The 12815-nt window shown below is 39.4% G+C and overlaps 1 protein-coding gene across 3 annotated transcripts in view; it reads right to left on the bottom strand.

Annotated features, from left to right (window-relative positions):
- phf24 (PHD finger protein 24) overlaps positions 1-12815 on the bottom strand; it is a 333884-nt gene that overhangs the window by 114875 nt on the left and 206194 nt on the right. The gene's annotated exons all lie outside the window — the stretch shown is intronic.

The following is a 12815-nucleotide window of genomic DNA, read 5'->3' as shown; positions in this document are numbered from 1 at the left end:
TCTTTCCAGAAGTGTTTACTATTCAATAAATAATTATGCATGAGATTGAGCGTGTGTCTAGGCGTGGGTAAGCTGTTGAACCCCATTCGGGCTGCAAACCGTGGAATTGCCACTAAGTGCGACTCATACGCTCTCACTGTTTTCGTCCCTACCCTTTGTACACACCCCCATACCACACGTTGACTGTTAATAGAGGCCTGTTTCTCACAGAGGTGAATCGCCATATGCAGCGTGTAAAACTGTTTGCGAGGGGTATCCCATGGGATCATTAAAACATTCCTTTACAACTGAGGTTAAAACACAATGAAGTGAGCAGTCTTTAAAAAACGAGTTTTTGGTTACGACGCAAGACCGCGTGCAGCATAGCAAAGTGTTGTACACACTACATAGAGCAATTCGCATCCGCGACAAACATGCGTCTTCTTAGATGCTCCTGCACTTTGTACACACCCCCCTCCCACCTCGCTACGCCGCACGGACGCATTGTTACAATGCTGCTTTTCTTGCTGATTTATTACATTACCGATTTTGCAAATGTTACATTTTCTCCCTGTGCTTAAAAATTATTAAAAAATGTTTGATTATGCGGCGCATGGTACGCGGGTTGGCTAGTTTTAATATACACTGCTCACAAAAATTAAAGGAACGCTTTAAAGAAACACATTAGATACATCAGATCTCAATATGAACTTGGATATCTATACAAATAACGACAGGGCAATGTCTTAGGAACAAAAGGATGCCAAGTCTTTTAATGGAAATAAAAGTTTTCTGCCTACAGAGGGCTCAATTGTGTAGACACCCTAAAATCAGAGTGAAATGAAGATGTGGCAGGCTAGTCCATTTTTTCAAAAACTTAATTTCTGCTACTCAAAATGCTTTTCAGCATCTTGTGTGGCCCCCACGAGCTTGTATGCATGCTTGACAACGTCGGGGCATGCTCCTAATGAGACGACGGATGGTGTCTTGTGGCATTTCCTCCCAGATCTGTATGAGGGCATCCCTGAGCTGTTGTACAGTCTGAGGAGCAACCTGGCGCCTAATGGACCGAAACATAATGTCCACAGATGTTCTATTGGGTTTAAGTCAGGGGATCGTGAAGGCCATTCAATTGTTTCAATTCCTTCATCCTCCAGGTACTGCCTGCATACTCTTGCCACATGAGGCCGGGCATTGTCGTGCATTAAGAGGAAACCAGGACCTACTGCACCAGCGTAGGGTCTGACAATGGGTCCAAGGATTTCATCCTGATACCTAATGGCAGTCAAGATGCCGTTGTCTAGCCTGTAGAGGTCTGTGAGTCGCTCCATGGATATGCCTCCAAGATCATCACTGACCCACCACCAAACCAGTCATGCTAAACGATGTTACAGGCAGCATAATATTCTCCACGGCTTCTCCTGACCCTTTCACGCCTTTCACATATACTCAGGGTGAACCTGCTCTCATCTGTGAAAAGCACAGGACGCCAGTGGTGGACCTGCCAATTCTGGTATTCTATGGCAAATGCCAATTGAGCTCCCCGGTGCTGTGCAGTGAGCACAGGGCAGTAGACATTTGGGCCCTCAGGCAACCCTCATGAAGTCTGTTTCTGATTGTTTGGTCAGAGACATTCACACCAGTGGCCTGCTGGAGGTCATTTTGTAGCGCTCTGGCAGTGCTCATCCTGTTCCTCCTTGCCCAAAGGAGCAGATACTGGTCCTGCTGATGGGTTATGGACCTTCTATGGCCCTCTCCAGCTCTCCTAGAGTAACTGCTTGTCTCCTAGAATCTCCTCCAGGCCCTTGAGACTGTGCAGGGAGACACAGCAAACCTTCTGGCAATGACACGTATTGATGTGCCATCCTGGAGAAGTTGGACTACCTGTGCAACCTCTGTAGGGTCCAGGTATCGCCTCATGCTACCAGTAGTGACACTGACTGTAGCCAAATGCAAAACTAGTGAAGAAACAGTCAGAAAAGATGAGGAGGGAAAAATGTAATGTGGCCTCCACATGTTAAACCATTACTGTTTTGGGGGTCATCTCATTGTTGCCCCTCTAGTGCACCTGTTGTTAATTTCATTAACACCACAGCAGCTGAAACTGATTAACAACCCCCTTTGCTACTTAACTGACCACATTAATATCCCATAAGTTTCACTGACTTTATGCTACACTCTGATTAAAAAGTGTTCCTTTAATTCTTTTGAGCAGTATATTTCAAAGTTTTGAAAAGGTAAGAATCGAGTTTAATAATTTTGTTTTAAGAACGAATTACTTGCTTGATCAAAGATTAAAAAATCCACATTTAGTGAATATATATTACACTTAGGTCCAAAGTGAGCAATAAATCATGCAAATAAAATGTGTTTTATACTTCTCTTTTTTTAACCATAAATGCATGCTTTGAACTGCTTAACATTACACAAGTTCTTAGACAATGAACATAAAACTGTGATTGGCTATTTAATTTCATAGCTAAGGCCTCAAACATTTACTTTGAGTGGGTAATTTGCAACATTATCTTTGTGATCTTATTTTACTGGTATGAATTTGCCATTTTTGAAGTTTAAATAGTAGTACAGTGTCATATCCACACACATTTGGAAAATTAGGAAATTCCATTCATCCATTATCCAACCCGCTATATCCTAACTGCAGGGTCACGGGGGTCTGCTGGAGCCAATCCCAGCCAACACAGGGCGCAAGGTAGAAAACAAAACCCGGGCAGGAATTCTACCTTATTGCTAAAGTAAATGCTGTTCTATTCCAGTGAAAAGAAAGGCTGACATGTGAAACAATACATTATTAAATCAATAGTTTAAATATTGTCAGAAGTTCAAATTCAGAATCATTTGAGGAGTTAATTAATAAAGGTTTTTTCACATAGGAGTAAGTAGTAAGGTGTTTCAGACTGAGGACTAATTTGTTAGCATGAAAGATACAGTGGATGGAATTTTAAAAGGTTAGCTTATAGTTTATAGTTATACTGTCATAACTTTGAATGTCCAGTCAGAGGTAATTATCTTAAACACAGGAACGTTTTTATTGAATGCTATACTTACAAACATACACACTACGCCTTTCCTTTATGATAATACAACTATCGTAAATATAGCTACATGACATCCCCTCCCATTTCAGAATAAACAGTAGATATAATTTCTACTGACTAGTAAATAGAATTCCACAGCCTAAATAAATGTTCTCTATTTTCTTATTTCAATTACTATTAATTTAACTTTTCCCTTCCCCGGAGAAAATTATTGGCATATTAATAACATTGCCCATTTGTTAAACAAGGAATAACATTTTTTTTTATCAAAATCATCAAACTTGCAAACAGCCCATTTGTTTCCTCTTTTTGTTTTTTCTTTTCAATTCGTTTTCACATTTAGTTTGACCACTGGTTTGTTGACTCTACAAGATCTTGTAATTGTCTGATCCTTACTGGCACTTAAAGTAAATGGAGCAGACTGAGGTGGAGCTGTATTATGCAACTGTGTGCCATACCGAGAGCTCAGAGTGCTTTCTAATGTAGGTGGAAATTCACCAGCTAAATTGGTTTTGGGCATTGCTTGGAGGTGACACCAGTCTCTTTTTTGCGTTTCTCCATTATCAGTTTCAATGATATATGACTTGGGTGTCACGCTTCCACACACAACAACTGCAGGACTAGCCCAAGACTTCGCATGGTCCAGTTTTGTGAGGACCATGTCACCTGGATGTACGTTTTGGAGATGCCTTACACCACGACACCTGTTGTAGTAATAGGCTTGTTTTGACTTCTCAGATGCATCCTTTAGCCGAATTTTCTTTTGATTTGGCCATTTGGGTAGAAGATTTTTCTCCAGGGTGGGTAAAGTTGTTCTAATTCTTCTCCCCATAAGTAACTCAGCTGGACTGGTCCCGGTAGTGACACATGGTGCTGACCTATAGCACATACAGTGCATCTGGAAAGTATTCACAGCGCATCACTTTTTCCACATTTTGTTGTTATAGCCTTATTCCAAAATGGATTAAATTCATTTTTTTCCTCAGAATTCTTTACACAACACCCCATAATGACAACGTGAAAAAAGTATACTTGAGATTTTTGCAAATTTATTAAAAGTAAAAAAACTGAGAAAACACATGTACATAAGTATTCACAGCCTTTGCTATGAAGCTCAAAATCCTTGTCTGGTACCACATTCTAGTTTAAAGAAGTCTGAATTAATGTTGTTAATGCAAACTGAAGCTTCTGGATTGGTGTACAGTAGTCTGATCGGTGCAGAAATGTTCGTGTCAAATCCAAATTTCTCCAATGTAGTTAAAAGTTAGTTCCATTCAATCATATCAAATGCTTTTTCTGTATCCAATGATAATATCATCTCTGGGGTGTTTGACTTTGCGGGTGAATATATTACATTAAACAGGCGTCGAAGATTGGGAGCTAAGTGTCGGCCTTTAATAAACTCAGTTTGATCTTGTGATATTACTGAATGCAGCACTTTCTCCATCCTTCTAGCTTCTAGGACTTTGGAGAGTATCTTAACATCATTAATCAGAAATGAAATTGGTCTGTATGATGCACATTGTAATAAGTCCTTATTTTGTTTAGGAAAGACGGTGATTAATACTTGACGAAAAGTTTGAGGAAGAATTTTATTGTCTCTAACTTCTGGGAATGTTGCTAATAAAAGGGGAGCTAGGTGAGTGGAGAATTTCTTATAAAATTCAACAGTGTAGCCATCAGGGCCTGCTGCTTTTCCACTCTTAAGTGACTTTATAGCATCTAGTAATTCTAATAGTGCCAAAGGTTTATCCAGTTCTTCTGCACTGAGAGTACCTATTTGTGGTATCTGTAATGTATCCAGAAATACAATAGATTGTGTCTTGTCTTCTTTAAACTCAGTAGAATATAAGGATTTATAGTAGTCTCTAATGTGTGCATTATATTTTTATGGTCAATGATTTTATCACCATTTGTGTTGGTAAATGCTGGGATTGCATTGCGAACTCCTTGCTTGTGGATTTGTTGAGCTAAGAGCTTATTAGCTTTCTCTCCATGTTCATAGTAATGATGTCTAGTTGTTCAGTTTCTTTACTTGTTAAGAGTTTGAGCTCTGAATGCAGAGCCTGCCTTTTCCTATGAAGAGCCTCACTTGGACACCTGGCATGTTCTTGATCTATTCTAGTAATTTCGCTGGTTAGCTCTGATACCTTCTTGGTTTCTAATTTATTTCTGTGGAGAAGATATGACATAATATTTTAAGAATGCCTTCAGGGTTTCCCTGGGTATTCCTGTGGAGACCTCAAAGGATGTATTTGTCTCTAGAAAAAAAATGATTTGTTTTGATGTAAATTCTATACAGTTCTCATTTGCTAATAGGAGTGGGTTAAGATGCCATCTGCGAGATGAGTATGTGGGGCACAATGATTTTAGCTCCAAGATCGGAGGGACATGGTGGGAAATAACAATAGCATCATACTTGCAAGATTTAATCGTAGGCAAGAAATTGTTATCTATAAAGAATTAATCAATTCTTGAGTAGCAATGATGCACTGGTAAATAGAAGGAATATGTTCTTGAATTTGGGTTTAAAAACCTCCAGGGGTCTGATAAGTTGTGATCAGTTATAAACTTTGTAATTATCTTTGCGGTGTTAGATGTCATTCCCCCTGTGGAAGAAGTCCTATCTAAAAGTGGATTTAGAACACAATTAAAGTCCCCAGCCATTATAACTTTATGAGTGTTCAGTTTGGGTTTAGAAATCTCCAGGGGTCTGATAAGTTGTGGTCAGTTGCAAACTGTGTAACTGTCTTTGCAGTGTTAGATGTCATCACCCGCTGTGACAGGAGAACTATCTAAGTCTGGATTTAAAACACAATTAAAGTCCCCAGCCATTATAATTTTATGAGTGTTCACATTGGGAATGGATGTAAATAAATTTTGCATGAATTCCATCTCATCCACATTTGGTGCATAAACATTTATCAAAATCACTTTACAGTTAAATAAATTTTGATGACAATCAAAATTTGACAATCACATAACTCCCTTCAGGATCAGATAATTACATCTGATACCACAAACGAGACTGCTCTATGTATAAGAATTCCCACACCTCTAGTTTTCTTTGTAAAGCTGGAATGGAACGTTTGGCTGGTCCAGTGTTTCTGCAGCCGGAACTGATCCTTGCTTAATAAATGGGTCTTCTGTAAAAATACTATTTTAGCATTTAGACCTGTTAGGTGAGAGAATACTCTTTCTCTTTAATTCGTGATTCAGGCCTTTAACATTCCAGCTCACAAAGTTAATTGTCCCGTCATGGAGGCATTGATTCTGAATTTTTGATGTCATTTTGTAGTCTTAACTGAAAGTGAGACAGCTTTGATCTTAATTTCCAATTTTCCCAGGAGTTACTGCCATGCAGCCTATTGTTATGTTAGTAATTATAATTATGAGGATTAAAAGGATAGACTAGAGATAGCTTGCTCTCTTTCTCTCCCCCCTACTACCCCCACCCCCCCATTTTGTCTCCCCAAGTGAGGCTGGACCCCACTTCACAAAGTCCCAGTCCTCTGACATACCTAGAGAAAGAGCACGTCCAAAATATTTTTGCAATAATTGTCTTGACTACTTCATTTAGTTATTTCAAATCCACACAAATGCATACCTCCCCATTTCTCTTTAGAACTGGCACCATAGGTGCACACCAATAATAATAATAAAATAATAATACATTTTGTTTACATAGTGCCTTTACCATACTTAAGGCACTTACAGAATATAAGAAAGAATGGTAGGGTATACAATATATAGCATTCTACAAACCAAATAAATAAATAAAGAAAATTAAGACAGTAAATTTGGAGAAAGCCTAACAGACAACATAATTGATGGTCTAGCACACACATACAGGTTACCTGAGCATCTTGACATGGAGGTAAACTGAGAGAAGGGTAATAAAGTCAAGTAGAGCTAAAAGCCTTCCTGAACAGATGAGTTTTTGAGTTGTTTTTTAAAAGAATTCATAGAGTCAGCTGACCGGATTAATTTCAGTAGGTCATTCCAGAGTCTGGGCGCTATACAGCTGAAGGCCCTGTCACCTATGGAGTGTAGGTTAGCGTGGGGCACAACAAGACTGCCAGAATCAGAGGACCTTATTGGACGGGCAGGCACATAGTGATGGAGAAGTGATAATAAGTAATGATGTAGTTTGGTGTGAGGTTATTTAAGGCTTTGTAGGTTACTGGTAGGATTTTATATTCAATTCTGTAAGACACAGGGAGCCAGTGAAGACGGAGCAGGATGGGTGTGATATGCTCGCTGCTGCTGGTTCGAGTAAGGACTCTTGCAGCTGAGTTTTGAATAAGCTGGAGCTGTATATAAGATTAGAAGTGGCACCTGCCAGCAGCGAGATACAATAATCGATGCGGGATGTGATAAAAGCATGGACATGTTTCTCAACATTAGAAAAGGAGAGGAAGGAGCGAACACGGGATATGTTACAGAGGTGAAAGTAAGAAAGTTTCTTAATGTGATTTATGTGGGCGGAATAAGAGAGGGGGAATCAAAAATGACACCAAGATTCTTTGCAGTAGAGGCAGTGCTGATGAGATCACCGCCAAGATAGACTGGGAAGGAGCTCATTTTATTAAGCTGCATTTTAGTCCCAATTTGCAGGAGTTCAGTTTTGTTGCAATTTAATTTTAAAGAGTTCTGCTCCATCCAGGTTTAAATTTCACTAAGACAGGTTGTGAGCCGAGAAAGCTCTGATGAAGTTCCACTTTTAACCCTGAAGTAGAATTGAGTATCATCTGCATAGAAATGATAGCCCAGTCCATAGCTACGAATAATATGGCCAAGGGGAAGCATATAGATACAGAAGAGAAGAGGACCAAAGACAGAGCCCTGTGGAACTCCTTGTGTGACTGGCACCGAGCTGAATCTGCTGTTGCCAAGACTAACAAACTCTTGCCTATCAGTCAGATAGGACTTGAACCACTGGTGGGCAGTGCAAGAGATACCCAGCATGTTCTCCATTCTGGACAGTAGAATGTCATGTCTGAATATGTCAAATGCTGCGCTGAGGTCTAATAGAATTAATATGCTGGTTTGTCCAGAGTCTGCTGCCATAAGCAAATTATTGGTTACCTTAAGAAGAGCAGTTTCACAGCTGTGCTGCGCCCTGAAACCAGAATGAAAGGGTTCTATCAAATTATTAGTGGTTAAGTAATTGGTGAGCTGGGAGGCAACAACATGCTCAAGACCTTTTGACAGGAAAGGTAAGTGGGAAATAGGCCAGAAATTCTTAAGGTTGTCAGCATCAAGACCAGACTTTTTTTAACATTGGGGTTACAGAAGCGATTTTAAAAGTGAGCGGCATAGAGCCAATGTCATGTGATGAGTTTATAATTGTTGTAACAGATGGGATTATGGCATGAAGGCAGGGTTTAAGTAGTGTGCTGGGGATGGGGTCCAGTACACTAGTAGTCCGCCTCATCTTACAAAGCAGGTTATTAATAAATGCAGATGTGACTGGTGAGAACTTAGAGAAGGAGCTGTTAGCGCTTCTCTGTAAGCTCTGTGGTGTTCAGAGAAAGCCCGGATGTCCACGGTGAGGCCAGTCTTATGTGATATTCTATCAAGGCGTCGGCCTACTGCTTTCATAGATCACAATTCTGAATTATACCAAGGAGCTGAACGTTTAAAGGAAACCTCCTTATGTTTTAAAGGAGTTGTTTTATCTAATGCTGAATGAAGGGCTGAGTTATAGTGGTCAACAAGACTATCTTGTTGATGGAATAGATGCAGACAGTAAAAGATCAGAAATGGATCCACAAAGGATAGAGGGACAGATATTTTTAAGGTTTCTGTAAGAAATTTGTTGTTTACAGGTAAAAGGAGGGAAAGGCAGTGAGACAGTAAAAAATACTGCTTTATGGTCAGAGAGTCCCAAATCAGGGTTGTAAATGTTGGCAACAGATAGTCCAGAAGTGCAGATCAGATCCAATATATGACCACCAGAGTGGGTGGGAAAATCAACATGTAGTGTCAAGTCAAAACAGTCCAGTAAGGATAGGAATTCATTTCTCTGATGTTGAAATCACTGAGAAGGATAATTCTCTGAGAATAAGAGCTTAGGTGGATTAAAAGTTCAATCAGATCAGATAAGAAGGATGCATTGTATTTGGGGGGATGATAAAGAACAATGAGTGAGACAGGACCTGATTCCGTTATTAGTTAAAGAGCCAGGCACTCAAAAGACTGTGGACAGTCAATTGGGATTCGTTTGATGTTTAAGTCTGCTCATATAATTATTGCTAGCCCCCCTCCTTCTCACTAGAGCTGCGAGGTTCTGTATGGAAAGTGAAACCAGATGGTTGTCGCCTCCGTGGGAGATGTAAATTTGTTCGGTTTTTGCCAAGTCTCCATTAGACACAGTATTTCAAATTTGGTGTCAGTAACCAGGTTTCCATCCAAGGAGTTGTTGCGAAAAAATATTTAGCGCTTCAAATTTTTTTACCGATATAGCTGATGGAAATTCTAAATATCAATAAAATGTTGTACATGTCGACATAATATTTTTCCGTTTAACTTTAGCAAATAAATTCCATATTGACACTTCAGATGTCGCAAAAACTAAATTGGAAACACTTTTTGTCGGAAAAAAGGGCTTTAACGCAAATAAATGTGTTACATGATACATTTTCATCACGTGCAATCAAAACGAGAATGGCGGAGCAGTTCGCATGGTCTGATGAAGAGACTCGTTATTTCTCGTGATGAGCCAATGCAGTAGCAGATAGGCTGGGTCTCCTGCTACTAAAAGGGGTACCTGAACTCCCTCCACATCAACTGTAGCCTGGGGGTGTCTCTTAGGATGTCTAAATAATACAAAAACCGCAAATGTAATTTACTGTGCCAGTCAAAATATTTAATAAACCGTGTGTTTCATTATCTAAACATTTTTTTCTTATTATTAAATGGCAGATGTTTTCGCATATATGAGAAATTCTCTCATTAATATTAACTTTAGTTTTTTTTTGATTAAATGTCGTTATTTTGCATTAATTCAAATTTCAGTTTTAATTAAAAAGCTTAAGGGAAGCAGGTTATAGTACTAATTCAGTTGTTATCGCACTGAGAAGGGATGTTGAAAGGTAGGCTCACCTGTACAGATCCGATGCTGCAAACACAGCTGCATCATGGGCACTTCCAGGAGTGCCAACGCAAATGTCTCGTATCATGCACCTGTCATCAACAAGGGCCTGGAGAACAATAGATGGCCACCCTTTGCGATTAATGTAATCGCGGTAGCCTTCCATCGGGGGAAGAATAGGCACATGCGTGCCATCCAGCGCACCGTAAATCTGTGGCACAAGATGCACCAAGGAATTGCGGTATGCAATTTCATTGGCCTTCGCTACAGTCGGAAGTCTGATATAACGCGCATTAATTTTTCTTTAATAGCGGTGCACACAGCATATACACATCGATGGACGGTAGTTTTACTAACCCCGAAAGTTTCTCCAACTACTCTACACTCGGCGCAGGTTGCCAGCTTGTAAAGGGCAATGGCAATCCGCTTTTGGGTTGGAACCGTGGTCGGTGGCAACCTGTGATGGGCGCAACATCAGGACTGATGAATCCACACAACATCTCAAACGTCGGCCATGTCATTCTAAAATGTTGCAGCCAGGGATTTTCTGTGAAGTGTCTCTTCACCACCTCCTCCCAGGTCTTATTCCATCGTCTCTCCCATACCCGTGGGTTTCGTTGCACTGGGGTACTTTCTTCGCGCTCTAGGGCTAACAGATAAGCAACTGCTTCATTCTGCTGTCGTCTTCGGATATTATGTACAATTCCAATTATTTGTGAAACTGAAATAACAGTAAGCTGGCAAATTTCAAAAAACTGTCTGAATAATCTCTCCATTTCTTTGTTTCTTTGTTTAGTGGAGGGGGTGTAACGTGGAAAACAAAAGGTAGATAATTTGCGACATACACAAAATTATGTATGGAAACGGCTCAAGGGCAGATTTTTTTTCGCGATACAACAAAAGTTATGTGACAGTTCGTTTTGGGGGGATGACGTCATCACGCACACCATTTTATCGATAAAAAGCCAGTTGGATGGAAACAGGCTGGAGACAGCAAATTTCGCACATTTTTTTTACGTATATTCTGTTTGTCGATAACAAAACGTCGCAAAAAACTGGATGGGAACTTGGTAAGTGATGAGTTCTGACAGCACCAATGCTTTGCCATTAAGAGATCTCGAGTTAAACAGTGTAATATTAGTTAATGAGGCTTCTTTTTGCACAGAGCTGTGATCAGGGTTTATTTCCACATAATGTAAATTTGGCACACTGACACTTCTATTTACAGGGCCATGAGAAGGACAGCTTATTCCTGAGCAAATGCTGCGGTTGTCTTTTCATTCGCAGCCCGGCGGCTGGCTGTGTTACTTGCTCAATAATGCCATTGTTTTCCATCCTACTTAGCTCCTCCCTAACTTTTTGCATCAGTGGTAAGGGAACCCTGCGAGGCGTGTGCACTGCATAAGGTTGTGGCCAGTAGTACATATAGACAGCAACTGTCAAAAGAGGTGTGAATTTGATTGATGACTTTAAGCCTGCCCCCAAATATGATGGATGACATTAAGCCCCGCCCCCAAAATATGATTTATGAAATTTGAAAATATGAAATATGAACATATAAAAATATGATTTATGAAAATATGAAAATATAAAATATGAAAATATAATTTATGTAAATATGAAACTATAAAAGTATGAAAATGTATTTATAAGCTATAAACTTAGGACACGTGAGTTTATTTTATAAACACTAGGTTCAAAATTAATATTGTGAAATTAAATATACACATATCTTGCAGTCATAGCTATGCCTATGTGTAACTTTCTGAAAATATTCACACCCCCGCGCTTATAAACTCACGACCTCATTTTATAAACATTAGATTCAAAATTAATATTATAAAATTAAATATACACTTATCCTGCGAGCCACGCATATGTACGACTACATAAAAACGCTATAAAATATTCACACAACCGCTCTAACTTATAAACTAATAGTAAGAAAATAAATATACTGTAATATCCCTTCCCAAATGGGCAAGTGGTAGTAAATTATCAAATAAAAGAACTAATCAATGGTTTTTATTCACTTTCCTTCTTACTTCAACAAGCTGACAACCACAACTTGGTCAGGACAAAGAAAAACACGCACCACTAAAAACCCTACCCCCATACAAGAAAATAAATATACAATTTTCTAAAAACGATATGGACTCTCTGCTCTAAGTTATAAGATCACGACACAGTCAGAACTAAAAACGATTTTCACTCCCCCCCCCTAAGTTATAAGTTCACGACAAGTGTCTTTATTTGATAAGCACTTATCTTTCCTGCACGGCCATAACTACAATGATGTTCACCCCCAGCCACCTCAAACCAAACTAAGATCACGGCACAGCCATAACTAAAAACGATTTTCACTCCCCCTCTAAGTTATAAGTTCACAGAAAGCATCTTTATCTTTCCTACACAGCCATAACTGAAATATTCACCCCCTCAAACCAGACTAAGTTGTAAGATCACGACACAGCCATAACTAAAAACGATTTTCACTCCCCCCTCTAAGTTATAAACTAATAGTAAGTAAATAAACATATAATTTTCTAAAAACGTTATAAGCTGCATTAGAATCAAAAGCAAGAAAATACATAGCCACTCCTAATGCCTGCGCGCCTCTTTGTAAATTTCACCGGTTCAAAAAAATTAAGCTAAAAGACTTGTTTTTCAATTACGTACCTCCC

The sequence above is a fragment of the Polypterus senegalus genome, chromosome 7, assembly GCF_016835505.1.
Source record: "Polypterus senegalus isolate Bchr_013 chromosome 7, ASM1683550v1, whole genome shotgun sequence".
Lineage (NCBI taxonomy): Eukaryota > Metazoa > Chordata > Cladistia > Polypteriformes > Polypteridae > Polypterus > Polypterus senegalus.
Note: the sequence above shows the minus strand (reverse complement) of the source record. Positions and strands in the feature narration are given on the sequence as shown.